Source organism: Polypterus senegalus, chromosome 15 (genome assembly GCF_016835505.1).
Source record: "Polypterus senegalus isolate Bchr_013 chromosome 15, ASM1683550v1, whole genome shotgun sequence".
Classification (NCBI taxonomy): Eukaryota; Metazoa; Chordata; class Cladistia; order Polypteriformes; family Polypteridae; genus Polypterus; species Polypterus senegalus.
The window spans coordinates 67,216,875-67,232,349 of NC_053168.1; the positions used below are offsets into that span (position 1 = coordinate 67,216,875).

The window sequence follows — 15,475 nt, forward strand, 5'->3', positions numbered from 1 at the left end:
CGACTCGCACCACGTCATTCATATGAACTGCTCAGTAGTGTCTAACCTTGAAGTAACATGAGGCGCCGTTCGCCGTTTACGACTTAAGTCATTTATAAACAGTACATAGAGGCTTACACTGCGAACTACTTTATAACGTGTACATGAAATATGGAATCAAATATACTATAACATGCGCTGAATTTCACTACTGAGCGCATGCGTTTTAGTATAGATGCATGTACAATTAAATTATTCATGTTTCAAACGGCGCTTCGTTGCAATTACATTTAGAAATGCGTAACTCTAACATTATGTTTGGATGCTTAAGTGGAAATCTCAGCACATGTATTGTTTCTCCTCATTATACGGGGAAACGCAGTTATTTTGCAGAAAGATTGTAATGAAATACCTTTACCAAAACTTCATTGTGCGTTTTTTAAATTCCTGTCCATTCTCCAAATTCCTTAATCCAATTCATTTTGTAACCACTGAAGAGTGCATAGACTGGGATGGCGTGGGGTGCGACCTAACATAACAGCCCCGGGCACGAGGCAGGAATATACATTCATTGAAAACTCCTTCATTTAATTGAATTGCACCCTGCTCACATTTTATGTCCGATTTGCATTCCAACAAGCATTTCACTACGTATAGCACACCCTTCAGCATATATCAATTGAGAGCATAATGTTTTCACTATATAATGTACTGTATGTGTGTTCCGATATGGTGCATGTTTCTCAGTATACGGTGCGTAGTTGCATTTTTGAGCGCATGCACAGATGATTATGATTTTTGTCCTAAATGGTCCCCCACAGGGAGGACATGTATTAGCCTTATCCTCCAGGAATGTTTTTAACCAAGCAATAGACAGACGACTTATGCCATTAGGGCTTGTTGTATCTTATAAATGAAGAGTGAGAGGGCAGCATTATTATGAACATTCATTCTGAGTGAGTATTTCGACCTTTACATATCTATAGTATGCACCAAATTATACACTGTAAAAAAAATTATGTTAAACTTACGGTAAAATACTGGTAGCTGGGTTGTCAGAATTTTACCGCAAAAAAAAAGGTAACAGTATTTTTGGGTCTATACAAATGTTATTTTTACGATAAAAAACTGGCAGTTTGGTTGCCAAAATTTTACTGTAATAAATAAGGTGACAATATTTTTAGGTCTACGTTACAGCTTTGTAATAAAAAACTGTTTTTTCTTTACAGCATATTCTAACAGAAGGGAATGTTTAACTATAACCAGAAATGCATGTAATGTAATAAATATTCCAATCAATAAACCATTAGAAAATATTGGGAGAATCAAACCCCAGTACACAGTTGGCATTAAGTAACAACAACCAATAGCAAACATGTACCACTTAATTATAATACACATTGAAAACAATTCAATGTTTAAGGAAGCAAAGGCACATTGTCTGGTGGGGAAGTAAAATTTGCTTCTGTGGTGTATGGTGTCCTACAGGTATGCCAGCTTATCGAATGCAACACACCAGAAATCAAATTCCATAACCACAAAAAACCTTCAGCCCGCAGGGAAAAATACGTCTGCTAACTTGGTTTCATTTTTTATCCCTGCTATTGAAAGGTGTGCAGTTTACCAGGAACAATATTGTAAAGGGGGCGTGTCCTTATGCAAATATCGTAACTTCGGTTTTACTGAAAAAGCGCTTTACCGTTTTACATTTTACGGTTGTTTACCTTCGCTATTTAACAGTTTTACATTGTGAAATTAAAAGATTTTTTCAGTGTAATTGTAATGCATCAGTAAATGTTATTTACCATATTTTGAAGGTAGAAAAATATCGATTTTACAGAACTTGGCTGTAAAAAATAATGAAATGTATTAAGGTACTGTAATTTTCAGTAGAACATAAGGTAATCTTCCTTTTTTTCAGAAAAGGTCTTTTACTTTCACCATTTACAGCATTGTTGCCATTAAATTTACTGACTTTTTTACAGTGTAGATATTATTAGATTATTTCACTGCATAGCCTTCCTCATGCTTTGTGCCTGACAACTAACTTATATAGATAGAAACTTGGCCTCCAGGGCTTAAGATACCAGTGGGAATCTGATGGGACTGCAGCCAGATACTAATAATGAATCATGCTATACTGTGGTGGCTCCTAAATTTGGCCGTGAGGCATCTTTCTGGCTGGCTGCAGGTTTCCACATCAACTAGTTTCACAATAAACAAGTCATTTTAAGTTTAATAGATTATTGTTAAGTATGAAATGTTTTTTTCTGCATATAGTGATATACTGTATTTACATTTATATTAATTTTAGAAATATTTGTATTTTTGTGATATTTGTGTGATTTCCTTATTAATTCACCTTTGCTGGTCCCTTAATTGTAATCTAATAACACCTAGAAGAGTAGACACCAGAGCAAATGATAGATAGATAGATAGATAGATAGATAGATAGATAGATAGATAGATAGATAGATAGATACTTTATTAATCCCAAGGAGAAATTCACATAATCCAGCAGCAGTATACTGATACAAAGAAACAATATTAAATTAAATAGTAATAAAAATGAAAAAAAATTAAAATAAAATTAATGTTAGCATTTACTCCCCCAGATGGAATTGAAGAGTCACATAGTGTGGGGCAGGAACGATCTCCTCAGTCTGTCACTGAAGCTACTCCTCTGCCTGGAGATGACACTGTTCAGTGGATGCAGTGAATTCTTCATGATTGACAGGAGTTTGTTTAGTGCCCGTCGCTCTGCCACAGATGTTAAACTGTCCAACTTTAATCCTACAATAGAGCCTGCCTTCTTAACAAGTTTGTCCAGGCGTGAGGCGTCTTTCATCTTTATGCTGCCACCCCAGCACACCACCGCGTAGAAGAGGGCACTCACCACAACCGTCTGGTAGAACATCTGCAGCATCTTACTGCAGATGTTGAAGGATGCCAACCTTCTCAGAAAGTATAGCCTGCTTTGACCTTTCTTACATAGAGCATCAGTTTTGGCAGTCCAGTCCAATTTGTCATCCAGCTGCACTCCCAGATATTTAAAGGTCTGCACCCTCTGCACACAGTCACCTGATGATACCGAATGCTTAGAGACTGGGGCTACCGTGTTCAGAAGTCAGACCCACTGGCACAGAGGGTCTCAAGATCAGTCCTGGGGCCCTTGTGTAGTTACAGGTTTCCATTCCAACTAATTCTGCTTTCAAATGAACTCCTACCTTAATTACGCCTCCTATTATTTCCCCATTTGTATGACAAAACTGCATTTGCTTAATTTTAATTGGTATTTAACTAGAACTTTTTTGTATTGGGCTAATGTAGTGTTTTTACCTTAGATGTGAAGATTTTCATCATCATCATCGTGCTTTCATTCCACTTTTCTAGGTGTTCTGTTTTTTAAGCTGTTATTTACTAATCACCTTGACAGAAACTGCAGCCTTTCAGCATCAGTGATACTGGCACTTGTGTCTACTTTCATTATATTAGGATACAGTTAAGAGAGCACAGTCCACAACAAGAAGGAAAAATAATATGAAAACATCAAAGGAGGGTCAAAAATTTGAAATGGTGGTAAAAACAAATTTTTACATTTTTTTTATAAATGTAAATCTGACACTTCTATGGATTTATTAATATAGAATAAGAGAAAAAGAAAAGACCAGTTAGCTAAACAATGAAATCAATTAGAGGTAAAATGACTCATTGATTGTGACTAGAAAAATATGTGCAGCCACTGGGGTGACTAGGACTGAGCCTGAGAAGCACTGTGCTAATACTGTACACTCATTAATACATAACAGATCAGTTACATCCCGGAGGGATGACGTGGCTACAGGTTTTCTCTTTAACCAATTTCTTAAATGGAACCAGCTCATTTACTACTGTAGCAATATTTTTGGCTTAGCTTTAGTTAACTTGTTGTTATGATTTGGAACCCTAATTGCCTGTTTTAGTTTTAAACAGCTGCATTTGGGTTTTATTGCCTGTTTCCTAAACCCGCCATCAGTTAAAAATGAGGTGCAAACAACAAAGGAGCCACCAGCTCTCCAGAACCGGTACACATGCATCATTGAGTACCTCTGTTAATAAAATTTTTTTAAATAAATGAAAGAGAAGAGAAGGATCAAGGATATTACCTTTTTTGTCATATTACTATATTGTTTAGTTACTTAATGTGCCGCAATTTCAAAAGAGCACATTTCCGGAGAGCTAATGCCTCTTAAGGAAACAACTCTGATCTGTAAAGATGTGCTTCCTTTATTTTTTCAGATTTTTCATTATACAGGGTGGCCACCCCCATACCTCTTTCTTGTCTAATTTATCACATAAGCCAGGTCCTGAAGAAGAGAGGAATAGAAATGAAGCAAAAGACATCTCATAATATCTACTTGCAAGAAAAAAAACATTTTGGAATAAAATAAATCTGGTCAGTATAAAGCAAGTAGATTCCATAACTTTATTGTCATTGTGTAACACAACGGAAATTACTTTTGTGACAGCCCTAAGGTGCATTTAAAGAAGAGTCAAATAATTCCAAATATGTCGTATACAGTGTTAAGTGATCAAGTAACCATTATTGCTCAAAGTACTGCAGCATAAATTGTTACTGCACCTGTTAATGAATAGTACATTACATATTATATATTGTATTACATTAGTATATTGCACATTACCAATATAGATTATTGCACATGTTCAATTACAAATGATCTCAGACTGAGGAGATTCAGAGTTCAGAAAGTTTATGGCAGATGGGAAAAAGCTATTTTTAGTCTGTTTGTGCGTACACGGATTGACCTAAAGTGTCTTCCTGACTGGAGGAGCTCAAACAAAGAATTTCCAGGATGAGGTTTGTCCTTGAGAATGTTTTTGGCCCTTCTCACACAGCGAGTCTTATACAAGAGTTCGAGTGATGGCAGTTCAGTCCCAATAATGGCCGACCCGCCGCAGGGCTTCTTTAGCAGCCTTGGTGCAGCTGTTGTACCAGGCCATCATGCAGTCAGTTAAGCTGCATGTAATTCCAAAACAGGTCACATTCCAATAATGCAGAAAATGGAAAGGAAAAGAAATGCAATGGTATTGACTTGTCTAATGATGAGAAAGAAACAGAAGCAGGCTTCCCCACAATTGTGGATGAAATGCATCAAACTTCTGGAGTAAACACTGTAGAAGGAACCTTTCTGTTTCTTGTGAAAGATGACAAAAATAAGAGAAAAATGTAAGCAGTAGTAAAAAAAAAAGGAAAGCAGAAAATAAAAATAAATAACAGTAATGATGAGAGTTTCCTACATTAATGAAATAAATATTACAAATAAGAGAAAAAAAGCAATTTATAGTTACCTTAAAACAGTAGAAAAAGATAAAATCTGTTGAGGTTTTCAAGCAAGCAGCACAGAAAGAGCACACCCCAGACACCTGGAAAGAAAGCATTATTGTGTTAGTCCCCAAAAATGAAATGAACTGGCATCCTATAATACTTCTTTGCCAGGACTGTAAGTTATAGAATAGGGTCATAGCCAGAGTAAGAATGGTCATTGACAATTTAATACATGTGGAGCAGATGTACAGTATTTCAAAAAGAAACATAAGAAAGAACCTTAAATTGGAATATGAAAAGAAGTGAGAAGTATACCTCTGTCATCATTAAACATGGATTTACAGAATACCTTTAGCAGATTACAACATAGCTAAATACTAGGGGTGCAACGATACACAAAATTTACGGTTCGGTTCAGTTCGGTACTCTGGTGTCACGGTTCGGTATTTTTTCGATACAAAAAAATTTTCATGCCTTTTTTAATTTGTAATTTATTAAAATTATATATATTTCTTTTAACTCAAAAATACAGTTTTTAAATTAAATGTTGCTGAAAAAACAAAATAATAAAAAAATAAAAGAGTCTGGAAACGAGTTTATTACAGAGAAAGGTCCCTTTCCAAAATAAAAGCTATGCTATACCCTTCTTCTGGGGTATATTCTCAGGAGCATATTGAACATATCATGTCCCCATAAAATGAACCACTCTCTGATGGACCTCCCCTCACACTCATCTTCTGGAGTGCTAGCACTTAGCTGCATATACAACAAAAACAACTTAAATAAAAATATGTATTGCACAGAAATGCCTTCCTAAATATATTTTGAAACATTTGAAATGTTCTAAAAATAAGGTATCAACCACATACAGTTCTGCATTATTTGGGGATCCCTGACTGTATTTTCTATACTTGGTAGAATATAAAACAAACACACCCAATGGTACATGCTTCCTCAGTTTGTTTGCCCAGTTGATTTCATACAAGGGACGCTATTGGCGGATGGCTTAGAAGCTACCCAATCAGAGCACGTATTACATATTAAGTAAAACTCCTCAATGCTATAAGATATGCCTTCTGCGCGGTGCTCGATTGTTTGCTTGTCTCTGCCTCTCTCTCACCCTCTCTGACATTCTCTGCGCCTGACGGAGGGGGTGTGTGCTGAGGTGTTGTTTGCACAGAAGCTTTTTGCCTAGTGAATACGGACGCTCCTCTAAGAAATGCCGCTTTATCGAGGTGCGTCCAAAAGCACACTTATTGATTTTTTGATTGTTTGCTTTAATCTCTCGCTCTCTCTCTCTCTGACGTTCTCTGCGCTTGACGGAGGAGATGTGAGCAGAGGGGCTTTTTGTACAGAGGCTGTTTGCTTAGAAGATACGGACGCTCCTGTAAAAAATGCTGAAAGGCTACCTTCGCATTGATCCCTTCATTGCCGCTGCTTTATCGCGGTGCTTGCATACTTAAAAGCGCAACAGCCCTATTGATTTTTCATTGTTTACTTTACTCTCTCTCTGACATTCTCCGCTCCTTACGCGCACTTTGAAGAGGAAGATATGTTTGCATTCTTTTAATTGTGAGAAAGAACTGTCATCTCTGTCTTGTCATGGAGCACAGTTTAAACTTTTGACTAAAGGGTGTTATTTCATGTCTAGAGGGCTCTAATAATGTTAAAAAACGTATTTAGAAGGTCGTAAACAGGTTTTCTATGCTCTAACTGCGAAAATATTAGATTTATAAATAAAGAATCCTACTTCGTGGAAATTCATTTATCTGTCTGCAGCGGATTAACCGCGATAAACAAGGGTTTACTGTATAACTGTGCGGAGAATATTTATAAACAGTGTGGGAGAGTTTCTAAGGGCTTAAAATATATAAAAATAATCATACAAACATATGGTTTCTACTTCGCGGATTTTCACCTATCGCGGGGGGTTCTGGAACGCAACCCCCGCGATCGAGGAGGGATTACTGTATATAATTTTGTATCGTTCAATGCATATGCGTACCGAACCGAAAGCACTGTATCGAACGGTTCAATATCGATACATGTATCGTTGCACCCTTACTAAATACAGAAAGTACAGTGTAACTTGGGTCACAAACGTCTCGGAACACGTACAAATTGTGTTACGATTAAAAAGTTTGCCAAACTTTTGCATCTGTTCACGACCACACACTCGGGTGACGAACAAGCCAGTTTCCCTTCCGGTTCGTACGCACCGATGATTTCCGCACATGTTCAGTCTCTCCCTGTACATTGTCTCGGTCAGACGTGCGTGCATTCGCTGTGAACTCTTTGTGCTCTATTTCACGTGCTTTTGCATTAATTTTTCAATTAACCATGGCCTCTAAGCAAGTGAAGAGTGGTAGTGTTGGTGAGAAGATAGGTTTAAAGAATACTGAAATCGAATTAAACAAAGACATTATTGAAAAGTATGAGTGTGGCGATTTCGACTATTCTAAAGCAGAACGAGGCTGTTAAAGCAGCTGATGTTGCAAAAGGAGTTACAATGATAACCAAACGGAGGCCTCAAGTGCTGGAAGAGGTGGAAAAACTGTTGCTAGTGTAGTTGAACGAGAAGCAACTTGCAGGGGATAGCGTAAGTGAGGCGATGTTATGCGAGAAATCCAGGAAGATTCATGGTGATTTGCTGCAAGGTTAGTTTTCTTGGTTGTTTATGGTTAGTTTTTGTATAAATTAAGGAATTTAAAAATTTTCATTTTTTTCCCTGTGCTTAAAACTCATTAAAAAAAAGTGTTTACAGCAAGTGGTTTGTAAGGCTGTAGCGTGAACTCTTGCAATGCTGGTTTTCTTTGTTCAAGGTTTTCTCAGTGTTATTCAATGTTTTTACATTTAGTTTACTATTACACTGTGCATTCTATGGTATAATTAACTATTTTGTACTTACAAATCTTTAAAAAAACATATATTTACATACAGTTCGTACGGTCCAGAATGGAGTAATTGTATTTACATACAACCCTATGGGGGAAATAAGTTTGGGTCCCACTGTACTGGTGAAAATGGCCTTTCCAGAGAAAGTTATGGAATGGATAAGAGAATCTATATTTTAATACAAATAAAGTAACAGTTTATGGGCATGTTACAAGTGAAAGTAAAATTCAGAGTAGAGTTAGACAAGTGTGCTCAATCCCCCTTCAGCTTTATTTGTATGTTGCATAACCTCTATTTTAAAAAATATGGAATAACAAAAACTTTCAAGGAGGTTTTCTATACCCTAACTAATGACAAATGAGAAAAATGTTTTAGTTGCATATGTGGGTGATCCAAGAATGTTTTATTTATTAAATATGTTGTGAAGTTTTTTTTTATTATATATATTGTAGGTGACACATGGGATAGACAGGCATCCCAGCAAGGAGTCGGGACGATCCCTTACCAGGATGGGAGACCCCAAGTGAACAAAATGGCATCCCGGCCAAGAGAGGGAAGGATGTCGCACCTGGACAAGGCTGACCAATGGATGGATGGACATCCCACCCAGATGGCACAATTCCTTACCTGGGCGGGAAGCCCCAAACAAATGGACAGACGTCTGAACTGGACACATGCTTAATACCTATCCTGGTTGGGATAAAACAGGAGAGGGAAGGACTGTCTCTGTGGGGGGTTTATACCTCCCAGGTGGCAGATGGCATCAACCCTTCATATTGATGCTCAATTGGTAACCAGTCAGAGACGCTGGGAGTTATAGTCCAGCAGCACAGCCCTACTGGGGTCCATGGGTGCCACAAGAGGGCACTGCAGGCAGATGCGCTCCCTACTATATTGGACTTCCATATGACCCAGTAGTACTTCCCACAGGAAGCAACCATGGCGCCGGAAGTACTCCTGGGTCCAGGTGGCTTGTAGCTGGGAGGATGGACAGCAACACTCAATAGGATGAGGGCAGTGTGGTGGTGAGAGGAGAGGTGATCGTGAGAAAGAAAACTTGTGCTTGGTAGTTTGTGGAGGTATTTTTGCAATAAACCATCCTTTATTTCAACCAGGGACTGTGATCGTGTCTTCATGTTTGAGGTTTGGGATTCACTGGTGCCCCGTTTCCATCACAGTATTTGTGAAGTATGTTTTATTAACGGGCGGCACGGTGGCACAGTGGGTAGCGCTGCTGCCTCACAATAAGGAGACCTGGGTTGTCCCCCGGTGAAGTTTGCATGTTCTCCCCGTGTCTGCGTCGGTTTCCTCTGGGTGCTCCGGTTTCCTCCCACAGTCCAAAGACATGCAGGTTAGGTGGATTTGCGATTCTAAATTGTCCCTGGTGTGAGCTTGGTGTGTGCTTGGTGTGTGCCCAGGGTGTGTTTCCTGCCTTGCACCCTGTGTTGGCTGGGTATGGCTCTAGCAGACCCCCGTGACCCTGTAGTTAGGATTCAGTGGGTTGGATAATGGATGGGTAGTTTTATTAACCAAAATGTTTCTTAAATTAGATTACCCAAGGATGTGTTTACTTTTTTTGGGACATACTGTGCAATCATTTAAGAAGAAGGAAGGTAATGCTGGCAAAGGGGAAATGAGAAAAAAATCTCCCCTAAAAGAAAACTGGTAAAATTGGAACATACAGCAAAAGAGTAATAAATGTAATGGAAAGCATTATACTTAATTAAATATGTGGTAATGTGAAAAACCAAATCAAAACACAATTTCAGTGTCAAAGTATTACAAAGAAACAAAAAATATAAAATATATTGACACTTGTAGGTATAAAGAAAGAAGATAATGTGTGGAACAACTGGGAACAATTGTGGGAAGAAGAATAGCTGAACATTCAAGAAATTCCAAGGGAAAAGAAGATGACTCTTAGAAAACAATAGTGAATAATATTGAATAAATTCAGGTAGAAAAAAATGACACTAGTAATACTGTATATTAAGATAATCAAATATTTGGAATGAAAGTGAGCACAAACTCATCTGAGAATGAATTGCTAATGCTGTTATGGGTCTTCAATCCAGTTCAGCATTAGGCATTTTGAATTTCTGTTTTGCAAGTCACAGTATTTTCTTGGCTCACAAAAATATAAATTATCTTTTAAGTTTAAATTACAAAAATGTATTTTTTTTATTTCAAATGTCTCTCATAAAAACACAGAAAATAAAATCTGTGTTGTAATTTATATAATGAAGGGTGAGGGTGTGAGGGTGTACTTGTGAAAACGAGCCTGTTATTTTGGGGTATTGGTAAAGGTGAAAGAAAGTGAAGGATATTAATTATAATCAACATTAAACTTTCTTCTTAAAATTCCTATCTGTAGTTTCAAATTCGATTTCTCTTAGTTTGGGTGGAACAGTTAGAAATTTGAAAAATGTACATACTTCTCACAATGAAGCAGCAGCCATAGCTATACTTTGCAGATCAGACAGAATCTTGTTATGACATACCTTTGTGGCGGACGGCAAGGACCCATGCTTGGCTGGGATGCCTAGAAGGATCAGGAGAGGGATTATATCTCCCCTGGGCCACGAGAGGGCGGCCACCCTGGTCTGTATGGGGAATGGAGCATGGAAGCTCAACCCCATTGGGGCCCGTGGACATCACAGGGGGGGCGCCCGGAGGATTGAGGAGCCCTGGGTGTCAGCATTTCTGCCACACCCGGAAATGCCGGCAGAAGAGATTCCACGGACACCTGGAAGAATGGTCATGCGGCACCAGGAAGTGCCTCTGGAAAATCATCAGAGAGCACCTGGAGCACATCTGGGTGATTACAAAAGAGGCCGACTCCTCCGAGTGAGAGAGTTGAGTCGGGAGGAAGAAGGCAACGCTTGCAAGGAGAGGTGGAAAGGCAGCAGGAGAAGTCCGGAAGGGACACAAAAGTACAGAAGGAAGGCGTCTGGTGCAGGGGCACTGTGTTGTGTGCTGGACTTTTATAACTAAAGAGTGTGTTTTTTGGAACATTGCGTCTGTGTCTGTCTGTGCCGAGGCTGATCTACCATACCTTCCAAATAAAAATGTATAGTTTCAGACAAGATTATGTGTACAAATGTGACTCATTCATCTATCTGGCATCCAGTTTTGGTTAGCGTCACTGCTACTTGCTTTAAACACTGTCAGTCAAAATGCACAAAGCTAATGTGTATGAAAAAAGATGTTTGTGTAACATTTTATTGATACATGTTCTAGGGCTTAAAAGTAACGTGAATCAGTACTCTACGAGGTGTCTTGTACCCCTCACTATTTCTCACAATCACTGACCACACGATTGCTATAAAGCAGCATGATGCTGAATGTTTCTTGTGATTACCTTGCACTTGATTGTTTCTTTATGAAATCAAACATTATTTTTACTTCACATGTATATATTTATTTATTTACCACAAAAGAGACTGGATTCATCCTTTGTCACCCAAAACTGCCTGTCTCTTATTAAGTTTGACCCTTGTGCACAAAGACTTCATGAAAGACATCTTTTTGGCTATAAAAATAAACATAAACAGTATACTGTATAGGTAACCAAATTCAGTTCATTACCTACTTAAAATATTGTCAAATATATTGGCGCTGACTGTGGGTGTACACTCAATGACATCTGGTTTTTATGAAACTAGGGTTACATCCATGACATGATAGATAGATAGATAGATAGATAGATAGATAGATAGATAGATAGATAGATAGATAGATAGATATTCACACAGACTATGGAGTATACACACACCAGAAGGACTAAAAAGCAAAAAATTAAAAAGAAAGAAAATTTCTGACTTATGCAGGCTTATTGCCACTGGTATAAATGAGCCCCAGTAGTGTTTCCTGACACACTTCTGCTGTATAAATTCATTAGCTCAAAGTACTCAGCATTAGTGTGTCAGAGACAGGTTGTGCAGCGTTGTCCATAATGGCACTCAGTTTTAATTCTCTCCTTTGCTACTACCTATTACTGAGATTGACCAGTTAATTAGCTTGTTAATTCAGTGGGCCTCTCTTGAATTGATGTTACCAGCCCAACACACCATAGTGTAGAAAATTGCACTCACCATTACAGAGCTGTGGAAGATGTGAAGGATGATTTAAGCAACACAGTCTCCTAAGAAAAAAGCGTTGGCTCTGACTCTGTAGTTCCTCTGGGTTCGAACACCAGTCCAACCTATCATTGATGTGGACCCCCAAGTACTTATAGGAGTGGAGTACCTCTACATCCACTCCCTGAATAGTGCATGGACACCAAAGCTGTTTGGTGCGGTGAAAGTCAATAAGCAGTTCTTTGGTTTTGCTGATGTTAAGATAGAGACAATTCTCCAAGCCAATTTCTCCACCTGACCCCTATACTCTGTCTCATTCCCTTTATCAATACATCCCATAAGTGCAGTCATCTAAGAATTTCTGTAAGTGACATGACCTGGTGTTATATTTAGAATCTGAGGTGTACAGAGTGAAATAAAAAGGAGACAGGACTGTTCCTTGTGGTGTTCCGGTGTTGCTCACATGTGTATCAGAAATACAGTCCTTGAGTCTCCCAAACTGTGGTCTGCCCAAAAGATAAGTGTATTATCCAGGACACCATAATCTCATCCACCTGCAACTCTCTTATCTTGCCCCTTACCAACCTGATGGCTGGATGGTACTGAAAGCACTGGAGAAATCAAAAAATATAATCCTCAATATGAGGAGAGTTAATTGTATCCTCCACTCCAATCTCTGACTGCTAGGCAAACTGCAGTCTCATTGGTCCACCACAAAGAGACTCATAGTGTCCAGGACCAGTCCCTTAAAGGTCTTCATGATGTGAGATGTAAGCGTCACTGGGCTGTAGTCATTAGTGAAGAGGCACCAACCTTTTTTGGGACAGGAATAATACAGGATGTTTTCCATAGCGGTGGAAATTTCTAAAGCCTTAGGGAGAGAATGAACAGGTGATCGAGGACACCACAAAGCTGGTCAGCACCGGCCTTAAGAACTTGAGGACAGATTCCATCTGGTGCCACGGCTTTTACTGTGCATAGCTTCCTCAGTTGTCTCCTTACTTGGTCTTTAGTTATGGGCTGCCAACACTGATGATCACAGGTGGATTCATCACTGGCCATTACAGTTGACATGGTAGGAGTTGTTGATGTAATAGGGATGGTGTGGGGATACATATCCCCTTCTAGCACCTAAACCCTAGATTGCTTGTGTCCAGTAATTATGCCCATTCCATTCCAGACATCCTCCATGATAACGTGAGTGAATTTGTTCATGTAAAAGACCCAATAGATATGACTCTCAGTGTTGCAAATTCCCTCTATACAGCACCCACAAGATCAGACCATATCTGACATAGCATATGGAACGGCTCTTGGACCTGGCTTTGGTTTTTTCAAATCTGGACTCCTGCAACTCTCTGCTGGCAGGTGTACCAGCATGTGTTAACAAGCTGCTACAGATGATTCAAAATGTAGCAGCATATCTGGTGTTCAACCAGCCAAGGTAAGCACCTGTCACTTCTCTTTTCAGATCACAGAACATTATGCTGCCTGCATTATGATGCTGCATTAACAACTACCTGTAACAGCAAGTATGAAGTTCAGATCCTTGATGCTGACATAGTCAATGGGTCAGCACCTATATATACAGCATATGAAGACACTTATGAGGTCCTATACTCCTTCTCGGCCACTTAGGTCTGCTGATAAGCAGCGTCTGAAGATGACGCCTCTGCGTGGCATCAAATCTCAAATCAGACTCTTTTAATGTGTAATTCCTAGCTGGAAGAATGAGCTGCCCACCTCCATTCAAAATTCTAACTCCTTCAATGTGTTTAAGAGATGCTTAAAGACTCTCTTGTTGGGGAAATGTCAGTCTGATATTGGCTTTGTTAGGTTTGTAACTAGCTTTCATTTTGTTCTGAGCTCTTCACTTGTGATGATCAATTTTGTAACCTTGTCCTGTGACGCTTGATCCTAAACAGTCCCCCACACTCATATTTATGCACTTATGTTCACCTCTTTTGTAAGCTACTTTGTACAAAAGCATCTGCTAAGCAAATGTAAACGTAATGAACACTATCACTAATATACCTTTAGTACTTGAAAAAAGTACTGGCTCATCAAATTGGCGTAAATAATTATGCATAAAACATTAAAATGTATCCTAATGCTACTTTTTTTGCAAACTGAAAGTAAGCTTGAAAGTAAGTACATTCCATAATGTACACTTGATCAATATGATACACTTCAATTAGACCAGGTAGTGAATGACACTAGCAAAATTAGTTTTTATGGTCAGAGGGGAATCCAGTGCCTCTAATCTTTGAGGCTACAGCTTGAGCCATGGAGATTTCCACCACTCTTAGCAGCTGCTTCCAGTCCTACTCTTTTCAGTGCTCCCTCATTTCTCTCTCTTTCTATTCTGCTTAGTCTCTCCATTCATCTAACCTTGCCCCAAATACATACCTATCATCTGGTCAGTAATACAGTAGAGTCTCGCTTATCCGACATAAACGGGCCGGCAGAACGTCGGATAAACGAAAATGTTGGATAATGGCAGGTGTTAAGAAAAAGCCTATTAAACGTCAAACTATGTTATAATTTTACACATTATTAACCTAATAATCATGTTTTACAACAAAACAGCAGAATAAATTAACTGAAAACATGAACTTACAGTTACAGAATTGTCTGGAGTTAAATACACTATGTACTGTACTTAAAAAGTTCAGTCCTGTGACGATTTAAAGACATTTTTGATCGTAGTCTGCTTTCCTGACGAGTGCCGTTTCTTCGCTGTCAAGTCTCGCCATCTTTGCAGCATCATTATGTCGATTCCTGTAGCTTCTTCTTGTTGCGCAGTGTAATTAATTGCAGTTTCTAGAGCCTTAACTCCATCACTCATATAGTCAACATCCGTACGAGCGTATACTGTTTACTACAGCATTGTGACTGCGTGTGTGTGTGTTTGTGCTGTGACGTGCGAGTCCCCGTCTTGCACCCGAAAACTCGAAGCGGAGTCTCAGTACTTTTAGCAACACCAGCTTTATTCAGCTTCAAACAGCAACAGCGCGGTTATTTATTTTAGCGGGATCTGCCATTCTCCTATACACAAACACAGCAGTCAGGCAGGGTCGGGGGGGAAAGTAACACTGCGCCCTGCGCATTTATAATGTTCCTTGTATCACCCATCGATGGCAGGCGCTTATAGCATGTCCGCGATCTTTTCGGATTGGCCTTTATGGCGAACTGC

The 15,475-nt window shown here is 39.0% G+C and overlaps 2 long non-coding RNA genes across 2 annotated transcripts; one reads left to right on the top strand and one right to left on the bottom strand.

Annotated features, from left to right (window-relative positions):
* Window positions 1-4,913: 4,913 nt before the first annotated feature.
* On the bottom strand, window positions 4,914-14,928 carry LOC120515775. The gene is made up of 3 exons (XR_005630703.1): window positions 14,900-14,928; window positions 5,329-5,403; window positions 4,914-5,174 (listed from the first exon to the last, which is right to left on the bottom strand). It is a non-coding gene; the product is annotated as an uncharacterized LOC120515775 (long non-coding RNA).
* Window positions 6,500-9,311, top strand: LOC120515774. The gene is made up of 2 exons (XR_005630702.1): window positions 6,500-6,540; window positions 8,653-9,311. It is a non-coding gene; the product is annotated as an uncharacterized LOC120515774 (long non-coding RNA).
* Window positions 14,929-15,475: the final 547 nt, after the last annotated feature.